Source organism: Colias croceus, chromosome 2 (assembly GCF_905220415.1).
Source record: "Colias croceus chromosome 2, ilColCroc2.1".
Taxonomy (NCBI): Eukaryota; Metazoa; Arthropoda; class Insecta; order Lepidoptera; family Pieridae; genus Colias; species Colias croceus.
Genome location: NC_059538.1, coordinates 2120051 through 2133240, shown reverse-complemented (window position 1 = coordinate 2133240; position 13190 = coordinate 2120051). Strand labels below are relative to the sequence as shown.

General features: G+C 31.9%; 1 protein-coding gene across 1 annotated transcript in view; it reads right to left on the bottom strand.

Moving 5' to 3' along the window:
* Positions 1 to 7371, bottom strand: part of LOC123705120 — a 124925-nt gene extending 117554 nt beyond the window's left edge. Inside the window, exon 1 of the mRNA XM_045653756.1 lies at positions 7036 to 7371. The gene's annotated coding sequence lies outside the window, so the exon portion shown is untranslated. The remainder of the gene's footprint in view (positions 1 to 7035) is intronic.
* Positions 7372 to 13190: the final 5819 nt, after the last annotated feature.

Sequence of the window (13190 nt, the reverse complement as noted above, 5' to 3'; positions counted from 1 at the left end):
AAAGCAGATATATTTAGTTTGTAAAAACATAATAACTATTAAAATATTCACATTTATACTGAAGTAAATAAAGGCAAAGTTGCGTATCTAGGATGTAATTAAATCCCATAGAAAATCGAATTCGTTCCGATTTGCGAAGCGTGATCTGCACAACGAATTTTCTTCAATATTATTACTCCTTATAGAAGTTTTTTGGTCTGAATGTTTTATATTGGAAACTATTATTTTCAGGTGATCTATTATAAACTGTTTCTGGGAATCTAGGTAGGTACCTTAATGTAACATCTAACATTATATTCGCTATTATAAAGGCGAAAGTTTGTAAGTATGGATGTATGGATGCATGGATGTTTGTTACTCTTTCACGTAAAAACTACTGAATCGATTACAATGAAATTTAGCACTAGCATAGAGGGTAACTTGGATTAACACATAGGGTAGTTTTTATCCCGGAAATCCCACGGGAACGGGAACTATGCGGGTTTTCCTTTGCAAACGCGGGCGAAGCCGCGGGCGGAAATCTAGTACTTGATATTATAAAGAGGAAAACTTTGTTTGTTTGTAAACTACTGGACCGATTTTAAAAATTCTTTCACCATTCGAAAGCTACATTATCCACGAGTAATATAGGATAGGTTTTATCCCGGAAATTCCACGGGAACGGGAACTATGCTAGTTTTTCTTTGAAACCGCGGGCGGAGCCGCCGGCGGAAAGCTAGTCTATATAGTTATATAAAACTCAAAGTTGACTGATATAGTGATCTATCAACGCACAGCCCAAACCACTGGACGTATCGGGCTGAAATTTGGACTGCAGGTAGATGTCATAACGTAGGCGTCCCCTAAGAAAGGATTTCCCGATATTCGTAACGGGAACAGGGAAAAACGGGGATGCACGTACAAAGTCGTGGGCGGAAGCTAGTCTGTAATAAGATGGGTTCTATTTGAGGGTTTGTTTAAAATTAATATCTAATGTTGGTGATGTTAGTGTTATTTACTAATATAGAGGTATTAACTAAGTTACTACCTAAGTAGGTAGTATATTTTGGACCATTTTCAACATTATAAACAAGTCAGTACGGACTACGGTAGCTTGTTAAGTTCTAATATGCTAATTGAATAGGCTCACACATTTTTACTTTATCATAATTACTAATAAAAAATAAATACATATTTAAATGCGAAAGCTTGCATTTCTGTCTGTTTCGCTGGGATGAAAGTTTTTGTTCGCAAGTGAAACCGCGTGACAGAATATAGATTTGATCTAATAATAAACAGTATGACAATATCGACAAACAGGTTTAGAAAAGAACCCTCAAGCTAAATATTTTCTAGACACAGTATCAGAAATGTTCAACCCACGGTCCAATCGACAAAATATAGGTAATATATTAAATATTAACAAATTCTAAATTTCAGCCGCTTTCAGCAACGTCGATGTAATAGCATTAAAAAATTTTGATTATCCACTTTTAATTTTAAATGCCGCATTTTTGATAACGAAATCTATTGTAACATACTAGGATAAACATACGAATATTATATCCACACTTAGCATATTTTAACTGCTTTTACATTATTTACTAAGAAAGAATAAGATATAGTATATAATAATTTAATAAACATAAATTCATACGTATATTATCTATGTGTGACGTGATTGCTTTGTCATGATCATCGACCCTGATTATCTACATTGACTTTCGAGTGGTGAGATGTGATTCCATAAATATTGTAATAAATAGGTAAATATTAATCACGTATAGGTACATAATATCGTAGACAAATAAAATTAACATTGCTTCTCTTCAAAGACAAGTTTCTAGTACAATTTTCTACCCCATAACAAACCACCTTCAAGTGGACATAGTTTAGTTCGCAGTCATATTAATCTCGATTCTCTCAAGGTTTAGCACCCCTGTAGCGTGGCGATAAAATTACAGCTTTTAAATATTTCTCTTCACGCTACAATAACAGAATAATCTAATAACACACTGTCGTAGAAACCGTGGACAAACAACCAGACGGCGCATTTCTATCTCAGTAATTTTAATCTGTCTGAGATTGTCTCCTTGTAAGGAAAAAAACAATATTTTACATTTAATTTTCATTATTTCGGTAGAGAAGTTATGACAAAAACTTTAGGTATAGGTATGTAATTATACTACTTATTTTGTACATTTAATAATGTATGCTATTTGTTTTATTTATTTAATATAAAAAAGTAAACGAATTAGTAGCTCATTTATTCGAAAATTTAGATTTGCACCCAAATGATAATAGTTCAGGATACATCGCCCATTTTTGCAAGTGACTACTATCAAGCTGATTTTCCGTTTGTAGCTTTATTTTGATGAGACACCGAATAATTTCGTGTACGAAACTCTCCATTGTGGTAGCTAACAGAGATAACAAGGATAACATTTTTTGATTTGATGGTTCTCAAATATTTATTACGCAATTTGTAGGACAATATGTGTGTTGAATTATATAAACATTAACTAAGTGAAAACAAAAAAATCAGCTTGTTAGTAATCATTTATGATGACCTCGTTATCGATACACTTTGGAAAGGGGGACTCTTTGAACAAACCATAGATTTTGTAGGACAAATATTTTTTCGAATAATTTAGGTATTTATCTTGAGATTGAACAAGAAAAAAAAATTCAGTTAGTAATAAATATTTGAGAACCATCAAATCAAAAATTTTTATCCTTGTTATCTCTGTTAGCTACCACAATCGAGACTTTCGTACACGAAATTATTGGGCGTCTCATCAAAATAAAGCTACAAACGGAAAATGAGCTTGATAGTAGTCACTTGCAAAAATGGGCGATGTATCCTGAACTATAAGAATCTTGATTGACAATTGAAAACTTAAGTTGATGATTCTCAAAAACTCGTATTAGGTAACAGTACCTATCTAATGTAGCACAAAGTTATTTACAGTTGTTATACATAGTATTCACTGACACAAACTAAATAATTATCAAAACCGGCCAATCCGTTTTACACAAACAACAAACACTATCGTACACCTGTAAGTTTATGTCAGGTGAAAATATAAATGAATATTTATTCAAATCGAGCTCACGGAAATCACATTTACATAAACACAATAGATATTTGTCAACGCACACATGTAAGCCGATTGCACACATGTAAACTGATTGTAAATATACGAAGAATGGCCAAGTGCGAGTCGAAAATGCATATTGTTTTTTGTATTTATCGCGTAAGTAGGTACTTTTGTTTTAAATTTTTTGTGATTTTATGATAGGTACATACCTACGTAATCTACCCTTTTTCCTAACCTGCCTTTTTTGATAAATTATATCTATTTATCATTTAAATTGTAAACATAAAGCGTTACTTACATGGGAATCCGTTTTATTTACCTACCAAACTCTGTTAAATAGAACATGTATTAAAAATTAAAATATATAAGTACATAAGAATAAATGACAATGTTACATTCAGAACAAAACCCTCGGATCGGATTATATCCTTAACTAAGTAAAACCTCGTCGATATTTATGTTTAAACCCGTATAAGTGGGTTTATCCATGAACCAGTTCACAATTATTATTATAGTTAAATGCCCTCCTTGTCGAATACGACAATACCCATAAAGCCATAAACAACGTCTGTTTTTTTTAAGTTTACAAAAAACAGTAGGTAGGTAGGTAGGTACCTACTACGTCCAGAAATCCGTATAATAAAGTAAAAATTAATTATTTTATAAAGAACAAAAAAAAATTTACCGCGTTGATATAAATACCTACCTACAGTACTCCAAAAATAATAATGCGCATGCAGATCTTCGCTAATTATCGTATTTCCAGAAACACCCGAATCACCCCGAATCATTGAATAGTAAGTGCCCTAAACAATGCACTTGCATCTTGCACCTTGTTCAAAAGAAATAGGAGTCAATTCAGAGTCATACACAATCGAAAGAAATTCAGGCGTTAGGTGACGGTAGCCTGTCAGTCAAAAAATTCAAAAATCCGTCAGTCGTCTTTATATATTGGTGGTGACCGCACGTATTATCTCTGTATGGAATTATATAGAGCTGCTGTTACATACCCTTCTTACTTTTGTTTCAAAGTTGAATTTCCCGATAAAATGATTATTTACACAGATAGCAGTGGGAAAAGTGAAAATTAATAAGAGCATAATGAAAGTTCTGATCATTCTACGATATCAGAAATAGAGATAATCCCTGATTCTGTAAATCCTTTTGACTGAGATTTTATTCATTAGATTTCTACAATTATTTAAATGTAAACCAGTGTTTGAAAATATTTTTTTTTAATTAGGGTCATTGCGCCTGTTCGCGTCCACCTGCCTATTCGCGTCCATTTTGCGGATATCTTTTAGAAAATTCACGTAAATAAGTATACTTTGTGTAAAATTGTAATAAGAAAAATTTCCGATAATACCTCAATGTATATGAGACATGCACACATATTCAAAATATGCCTGCGCAACGTCTATCCTATTTAAAAAAAATATTTAATTTTGGCTATTAAACGAGAAAGCTAAAACGCGCTGAATTTTGAGAAAAAAATAGTGCGCAGCGTCGCGTTTGACGGTAAGTATCTTATTGTTAAATGTGAATTTTTGAATATGTAACTGTTTCTTTGCTTTGCTAACAAAACGTGGAATAGTATGGATTATAAATCAGCTTATTTCTTTCACTATTAATAGCTAAAATAAGGTGGACGCGAATTACTACACCGAATTTGTACAACTTCCATTTTGCGTCCACAGTGGGCGCAAACTATACCTATAGTGCATAACAATAGAACATATTGCGTCCACATTGTTTTTCATTACGTAGCAATGAATTGTTTGCTAAAATATGTAATTTAGAATAGATTGTAAATTTTTGACTAAGACCACAAGTTGATAATTTAAATTTTCATTCAAATTAGCAAATTTTTATGCTATTTTTTCATTTTAAAATGGGTATTCTAAAAATGAGACTTGTATTTTTGAGAATGACAGTCAATAAGTCTGTAGTTAAGAAAATAATATAAACAAAAAAGAAATTTAATTCATTAGAAACTAAAAAATAGGGTAGGTAGGTAATCTTAATAGAACTGATTATTATTTATTTACATAACATAACTTTGTTTTTTTGTTAATTTTTGGTTCTAATAATGATGAGAAGATAAATATAAATAAGTTTTTCCAATTGCCTCACACAGTGAATTATATTAATAATAATGTTGATTTTAGGGTTCCGAACCTCAAAAGGAAAAACCGGAATCCTTGTAGGATCACTTTGATATCCGTCCGTCTGTATGTCCGTCTGCCGGTCTGTCTTTCTGTCAAGACCCTATTTCTCAGTAACGCGTAGAGGTATAAAGCTGAAATTTATTTTGAATACTCAAGTCTACGGTCCCTTGAAGCAGTGAAAAAATCACACTTATAAGCCAAAGCAATCAAAAGATACAGCCGTTTATGCTGCAAATTTTCGCAAATTTCGACATTCGCAAGGGAATCAAAACCTACAGGGTACTTTAGGTGAACACAGATACTTGAAGTTTGGTACAAAGCAACGTCTTATAGCACAAATAAGGGAAACATTGAAAAAATAATCATTTACAGTTAAAACATATGAAAAAAGACAGGTTAATAAGGAACCCTCGGTATGCGAGTCCCACTCGCATTTGGCCGGTTTTTATTAAATAACTATATTCGTAAATAAATAATTTATTAAAATCTAATTTTTATTTGCATTTATCTGATAAAATATCACCCAATACACTCTTAATTCCTTTTCTAAGCTGGTGGACGCGAACTGGTCCACGGGTGGACGCAAACTGGAATTTTTGGACGCGAACTGGGTAAAACGCCTAATTCTGCTATTTGTCTAGATAAATAAAAACCACATGATATTTCCAACACAATTGAAAGTAAATCTTAAAATAGACTATGTAATAAACACGTTACATAAATTTTGCGTTGAAATTTGTTCTGGAACATTTTTATTTTCTCCTTCAAACTTTCCAACTGCACTAAGTGGACGCGAACAGGCGCAATTACCCTATATAAACTTTGTCTCATTTTAACCTTCCATGCATCCATCATTACGCCAGCTTCAGTAAGACGCTTTAATAGTTCCAAGTATAGAATTTTCCGAGTAAATCAATACAACAAATATATAACTATTCGCAATCGTGTGGCTTATCCTCGCAACTTTAACATAGAATTATCGAAACAAATTGCGTTACTTATCTCTTTTACCGTAAAATCACAATAAAACTCATAATTCTAATAAACTATACATGAAGAAAATACATTTAACCACTCTATATACATATCATCTTCGGAGGCTCGGGGAATATGACAGTTGCCGAACAGTGACGAATTTTTCTATGCAGCGCATTATCAGTTTGGGAGTAGGTACTGTACATAAAATTTTAAATTACTAAACTGGAAAGCCTCTCGTTAACGAGTAACGACCGAAATTTTGTCTATATCAGAATTATTAATTAAAATCTACTGAATTTCGCTTTATCAATAGATTAATTGATAGATAAACATAACAATTGTTCGTTCATTTCATTCAAAATAAATCCTAAAGTAGGTACCTACCTAGATATTAAATTTATAGTAACTTCATATTACCTATTAGGTTTCCTGGATTCATGTTCACATAGAGTAGGCAACCCTAAATAATTTTGCGTTAGATGGCTGCTCAAAATATCATTATTATCTGTGTCAGTGTTAAATATTATTTTATTTTACCTACAGTTACATATTATTAACAAAACTAATACATATTATTAATATTAAAGTCATTATCACGAGTGATTGAGAGTACACCTATAAATCACAAATAATAGACTAAATTGATGTCACTACATATATAGTTATGTAGTCATATACCTAATTTAAATAAAAGATGCACAGTTTTAGTCACTAAAGTCAAAACATGTTAGTGGACATTCATGTTTTATAGTCACAGAGCCAGCATATAAATAAACCGTTATTTTAAAAACATTCCATATTCAAATTACCTTTTTAACTAGTTGCCGCCTCTTCCCACATGGTCACTATATGCCAAATGCCAATATATACCTCCAACAAGAATCCAATTGATTTTCAAACTTAACAAAACAAAAGCAACAAACAATGTCAAGTTTCGTACACTTTATTCCACTAAGTAAGTCTACTAAACTTGTAAACTGATTAACAAAATAGCTTAATAAACTTCACAATATAATAACAAACAACACTGTTGAAGAGGGCACTTAAAAACGATTAAATATTAATGTTTTAACGCACGATCCTGTTGGCGACGGCCGCCATTTCGACACATGTTTCACTCTCTGTAGTTGTAACAAGACTGAGTAAAAATGAGTTTATAGCTGTTAGCTCACGACCGGAGCCGCGCAGACAAAGATTATACAGGTAATAAGTACCTATGTAAAGGCTTTTCATCCTCAGAATTATCCAAAGTATTGTATGAAAAACGAAATGTAAATTATATTAAAATTGCGAGTCGTAATATGAATATTTAGTAGACTTCATTGTTGCTTGTAAGAAAAGGAGAAATTTAAAATGATAAAAGATTAGGCGTACAATTTTAATATTTTAAAAATGTTCACTTAGGTATGTAGTGGGTATGTAGACTGTAGTATGTACCTTATTAAGGTACATACTACATTATGTAGTATGTACCTTAACAGCATAGAAATCTAAATAACAAGACACTATAGAAGTGCTATAAATATAACGTCATAATTGTCATAATCAGTATGAAAACCATTGTCTCCAAAATCAACTCAACCGATCAAGTAAACTATGACTTTTATTGGAGAGCTTCATTTTAGTGAAAACTAACTTTAAAAAATAAATACATCATTTTATTAAGTACCCTAACGCACTGTTTTACGGTTTATTTTCGAATAACATCCCCCGGTACATGAGATGTTTTGTTTCTTTTTGCTCAGAAAAAACAAAATTCGAAAAAAATCGGCTTTTCTACAACAGAGGGCGTTATTTTTCAATAGATATAACTTTGAACCTAAACACATAGAGATAAGGTTGAAATTTGTGTTAAACGTGATAAATTGATAATATGAACGGTCGACTGTGTCATTCATTGTTATTTAGAATTTAGATTACTATGGTGACATTCGTATTACTTGTAAATATTCTTTAATTTTAAGGAAAAACGGCATTATTTCTAAAAAAAAATAATTACCGATGAAATGTTTTTCCTTTATTAATATAGCAGGATGACTTTCCGCATTGGGAAATGACGAAACACACTATGTTTACACACGCACGTCTCGAGAGCAACTGAATAGCGACGAACGCGGTGGTGGCTTGGAAGTCACCTGAGTGGCGACAAGGTCACGCGTGCTTACGACTTCTAGTGTCTTGTTATTTAGATTTCTATGCTTAACAGTATATATTTTATACCATTTGCCATAACAAATGATTAATGAACATATTGCTTTTTTAATTTATTATGTTTATACTAGGTACCTACTTAGGTATAAAAAATAAGAATTTTATGTGGCTACTTAGGCAGTTTATCATTCTACCTCCAGCTCCGCTATAGCCATAGGTGTATTTTTTAAGATAGAAAATTTTCTAATAAAAATGAAGTTTGTGTTAAATAAAAAAATAAATAACAGAAAAACGCAAGGAACTAAAATAATAAAAGTGAGTTGGCCTATTTAGCTTTTTATACATGATAACATTTGCGACTATATTTTTTTTTACATTATGTAGGTATTCATGTGATAAAGTATGAAATAGGTAGGTACTTACTTATAATCTTATGTACCTATGTCATTCGTGGTCGTGTATGCAGATTTAATCATTAAGAATTTTCTATTTCAAACATATTAATTTCCTACTTACTTAATACCTATAGATCACAGTATTATATTATAGGAAATATACTTAGGTAGTAATACTGTGTCCTATACACACCTTACCAAGTTACCAACATACACATTTATGCATTACCTAAACTAAGTAATTTTCCAAAATATAGGTAGTAATTGTCAGCATGTTTCTGTTTTTCAGATCCAGATAACATGGGAAAATGTTAATGCGATGACTAAATCATTTATTTTATAAACAGTAACTTTGCTTGATTATGCTTTAGAAAATGAATGAATGTTCGAATTAAAATCATGATAGGACCCGGATAGAACCAGATATCTATAGGTGGTGTAAAATGTATCATACAAAATACCAGGTTTAAGCCAGAACATATTTTTGTACGCAAAAAGTATTTTTTATGATTTTGAATGATGAATGATTAGCAATTGCATTTTTTTAATGTCATTTGAGATTAGGGTAGTGAGCTCAACTCCGTACGCCACAGCCACAAGTTACAGTTTTTTCTAGGGTTTGATTTTGAAGTTACAGTTACAAGGCGTGAATTGACCAGCACTACCGTATAATTTTTCCTTCTAAAATTTTAAATAAACGAAAAGTTGTATGTTGTTTGTTTATTATTCGTAGTCGTTCATTCCCTTTGCTTTATGTAACCACAAACTATAAAATGTCATAGGTCAATGCATTAAGAATATTACTTATAACAATTCTGCATTAATAATCTTTGCCGGGAGCAACAGTAACTATGGTTGTGCTACCGGCCCGTGGTCGAACCGGTTCGAGTAAACCTAGTGAAAAATTGATTATTTCGCATAAATTTAGCCATTTGAAATATGAATAAACATGAATTTAAGTGGATATTAATTTAGCACACAGTAAAACTTCAATTAAAGAATTACTATCTATTATTTTCATGCCTTTAGAAATTTACTAAAATATAGTTATGTATCTACATATTATGTAGTTGGGAGAACGAAAAACACACCTTGGTGGTCCAAAAATAGCGAAATTAAAGTATTTCCACCGATCCTTGTAACAGTAGTAGCTAGGTAGGTATATGCACAAAGTTTAAATTAAATGATAAATCTGTCCGTTTAACTTTAAAGAGGATCAAAATAGAATCTATAGGAGTCGGTTACATACAAGCACACAATATACACGTGAAGCTAATATAGTATATCCCACCAAAAACATAAATGTAAAAATTGGAGCCGAATTCAATCGTTGACTTAATTTGCCAAAAAAGAAATGAGATCTAATTAATGTGTGCCAAGTTCTGCAGACAGTCCAGAAATTTATTAACAAAGATGTATTAAGTTCTTAGGTTGACTGAAAACTCAATTGTTTTATTTTCCCTTAGAGAACAATGTATAACTTTTTTAATTTGAATAATATAATTATTTTCACAAAGCAAACAACTAATGACCTATTGAACCCCATACTTTGATGAGGCTAGTTTTTAGAACCTCACAAAATATAAACAGTATGTAAAACTAGCCTCATCAAATTATGGGGTTCAATAGGTCATTAGTTGTTTGCTTTGTGAAAATAATTATATTATTCAAATTAAAAAAGTTATATTTTGGAATAAACATTGTTCTCTAAGGGAAAATAAAACAATTGAGTTTTCAGTCAACCTAAGAACTTAATACATCTTTGTAAATAAATTTCTGGACTGTCTGCAGAACTTGGCACACATTAATTAGATCTCATTTCTTTTTTGGCAAATTAAGTCAACGATTGAACTCGGCTCCAATTTTTACATTTATGTTTTTGGTGGTATATCATTCCTTTTTGTACTCTGCAAATTTGATTTACTTTTTGAATATAATACTTTTTATATACGATTATTTTTATATTTTTTCTTGCGGTTTCTTTGTATGGTTTGTTTAGTATTATTTTCTATATTTTCTTGTATGTTATGAATGTCAGCGCACATTACCCCGTCATTATCTGCAATTTTTTAAACTCGTTTTCTGTTTAAAAGATTACATGATTTTCTAAACATCCAGCGTGAATTTGTACACACACTATTACAAAGATGCAAAGATCGTTGTAGAATAATCGTCGCCTTACTACATGACGTTACGGTATTGCCATGACGCGATTTTGAAATTTTATTCTAAACGCGCCTAAAGATGTTTCACTTATATTAATATTACGCAAATTAAATCATTCCGACCTTCGACGAAGCCTTCTTCCACTGCCATTTTACATTTGCTTTTAAATACTTCTCCACTGTCGTCACATTCAAATCTAGTCACTTCACATTTCTTCTTAGCCTGATGCAAGTGCAAGGTTTCTGCTGCTTTAGAAACATTACCCTTATTGCAAGTCAGTAATACATTCATAAGTATCACATTCTAAGACATTAGAATTAAGCAAGGGTTTTACATTTATCATTGGTTCATCATTACTATTATAATTTTCCGACAATTCATTGTCATTACTTTCTTCATTGAAAATGCATACTGTATTATCATTTTTTGGTAGGCCGTGATCTTCTCTTAATTTACTATCAGATTGTATACATTTCTCTCTAAAATTAACTGCAGTCTCAAATTCGTCATAACATTTTAAACACATAGAGAAAGGGAAGCCATCATTCTCTTTTATTTCAATATTTGTTATGGAATTTATGTATTTAAATATTCTTAGACCTTTAAAAGTATCTGTCAGTGATACTTTATACTTTTCTTCTAAAGATTCTAAGCAGATACGGCAGATATTATCCATAGTACAATATTTTATAGTAAATTATTGTAGGTAGGTAGTATACTTCTCAAATTAGAAGAAGTTTAATTCATATGTATGTTAGAGCGAGATTGTATTACGTTATTAAATACTGATATAATATTTCTTAGACATCTTTACTCGACCAAAGTCAAGACAAGAATGACTTGCAACTGCAGACGACCGTTATTTATAGTACGATCAAAACAACTATTTGAGTGGTGTGACAGTGTGAGTCAGCGCTGGTGTTATTTGTGTTGTTTTGATCGTTATTTTGAATACGACATGAAATATTATTATTACTCGATAATTAAATGATTGTTAATACTTTTATCCAATTGGTTATTGTTAAAATAATTAATGCAGTTAATCAATTGATTTACTTTTAAAATATAATTTTATCTTTAAATTAAACGCGCTAACACGGCCATTCTGAAAAAAGCTCGTGCTCTGAGCGTTAATTCAAAACTCAAAATATCAATGATATAATTCACACTTGTTGGAATGATATAGTTCGCGCTGGTGACATTCAGACTTGTTTTAAGTATTCAAATTATTTGTTTCTTTGTCCAGTTGTCAGACAAGTGACAATCAGGTTATTATTTCCCGCCCGGTTGTAACAACCCGTGCAGACAAATGGCATTCGATTGTATTATTATCTGCCCAGTTGTAAGACTAAGTCACAGAAGACCCGTACAGACAAGTGGCATTCGATTGTATTATTATCTGCCCAGTTGTAAGACTAAGTCACAGAAGACTCGTACAGACAAGTGGCATTCGATTGTATTATTATCTGCCCAGTTGTAAGACTAAGTCACAGAAGACTCGTACAGACAAGTGGCATTCGATTGTATTATTATCTGCCCAGTTATCAGACTAAGTCACGGAAGACCCGTACAGACAAGTGGCACACGATTTGTATTATTATCTGCCCAGTTGTCAGACTAAGTCACAGAACACCCGTACAGACAAGTGGCAGTCGATTATCATAATTAAATTCCATTACCGCTAACACGGTCATCTAAATTTGGCTTTGGTACTATTCTTACACGTACATAGGACACAATAGCAGTCTAGCAATTGCTTTTACTTTTCGCTTCATAGCAATCATTATCTTGTATTATTGTGATTTTATGATATTTGTACATAGGATTCGATAGCTTATCGAGTTCTGCCAGCTGCGAACAGCGGCTTTATCTCATCTGGCTGTATCTCATCTCTCAAGTGATAACCATAAGTCCTGGAACATAATTAAAAGTTAAAACACAAGTTATATCCGGCTTGGCCATAGTAAAACAATAACACAATAACGTCCTCGTACGTTCATTTGAAATGAGTACGGTAATTTATCTCATGATGTCAAAACACAATGTATTATAACAAACATAACCGCTCGGCCAAACTGACTTTATAGAACACCATCTCATCCACATGATGAACTCAAACTCAAATATTGATTTATTCAACTGGACTTCGCTTAGAAGCGTTTTTCAATCGTCAAAATACAGAAAAATAATAATTTACCACCACAATAGCTTACACTGGGCGCCTTCGAAGGCACCACATTGGATTCAAATTC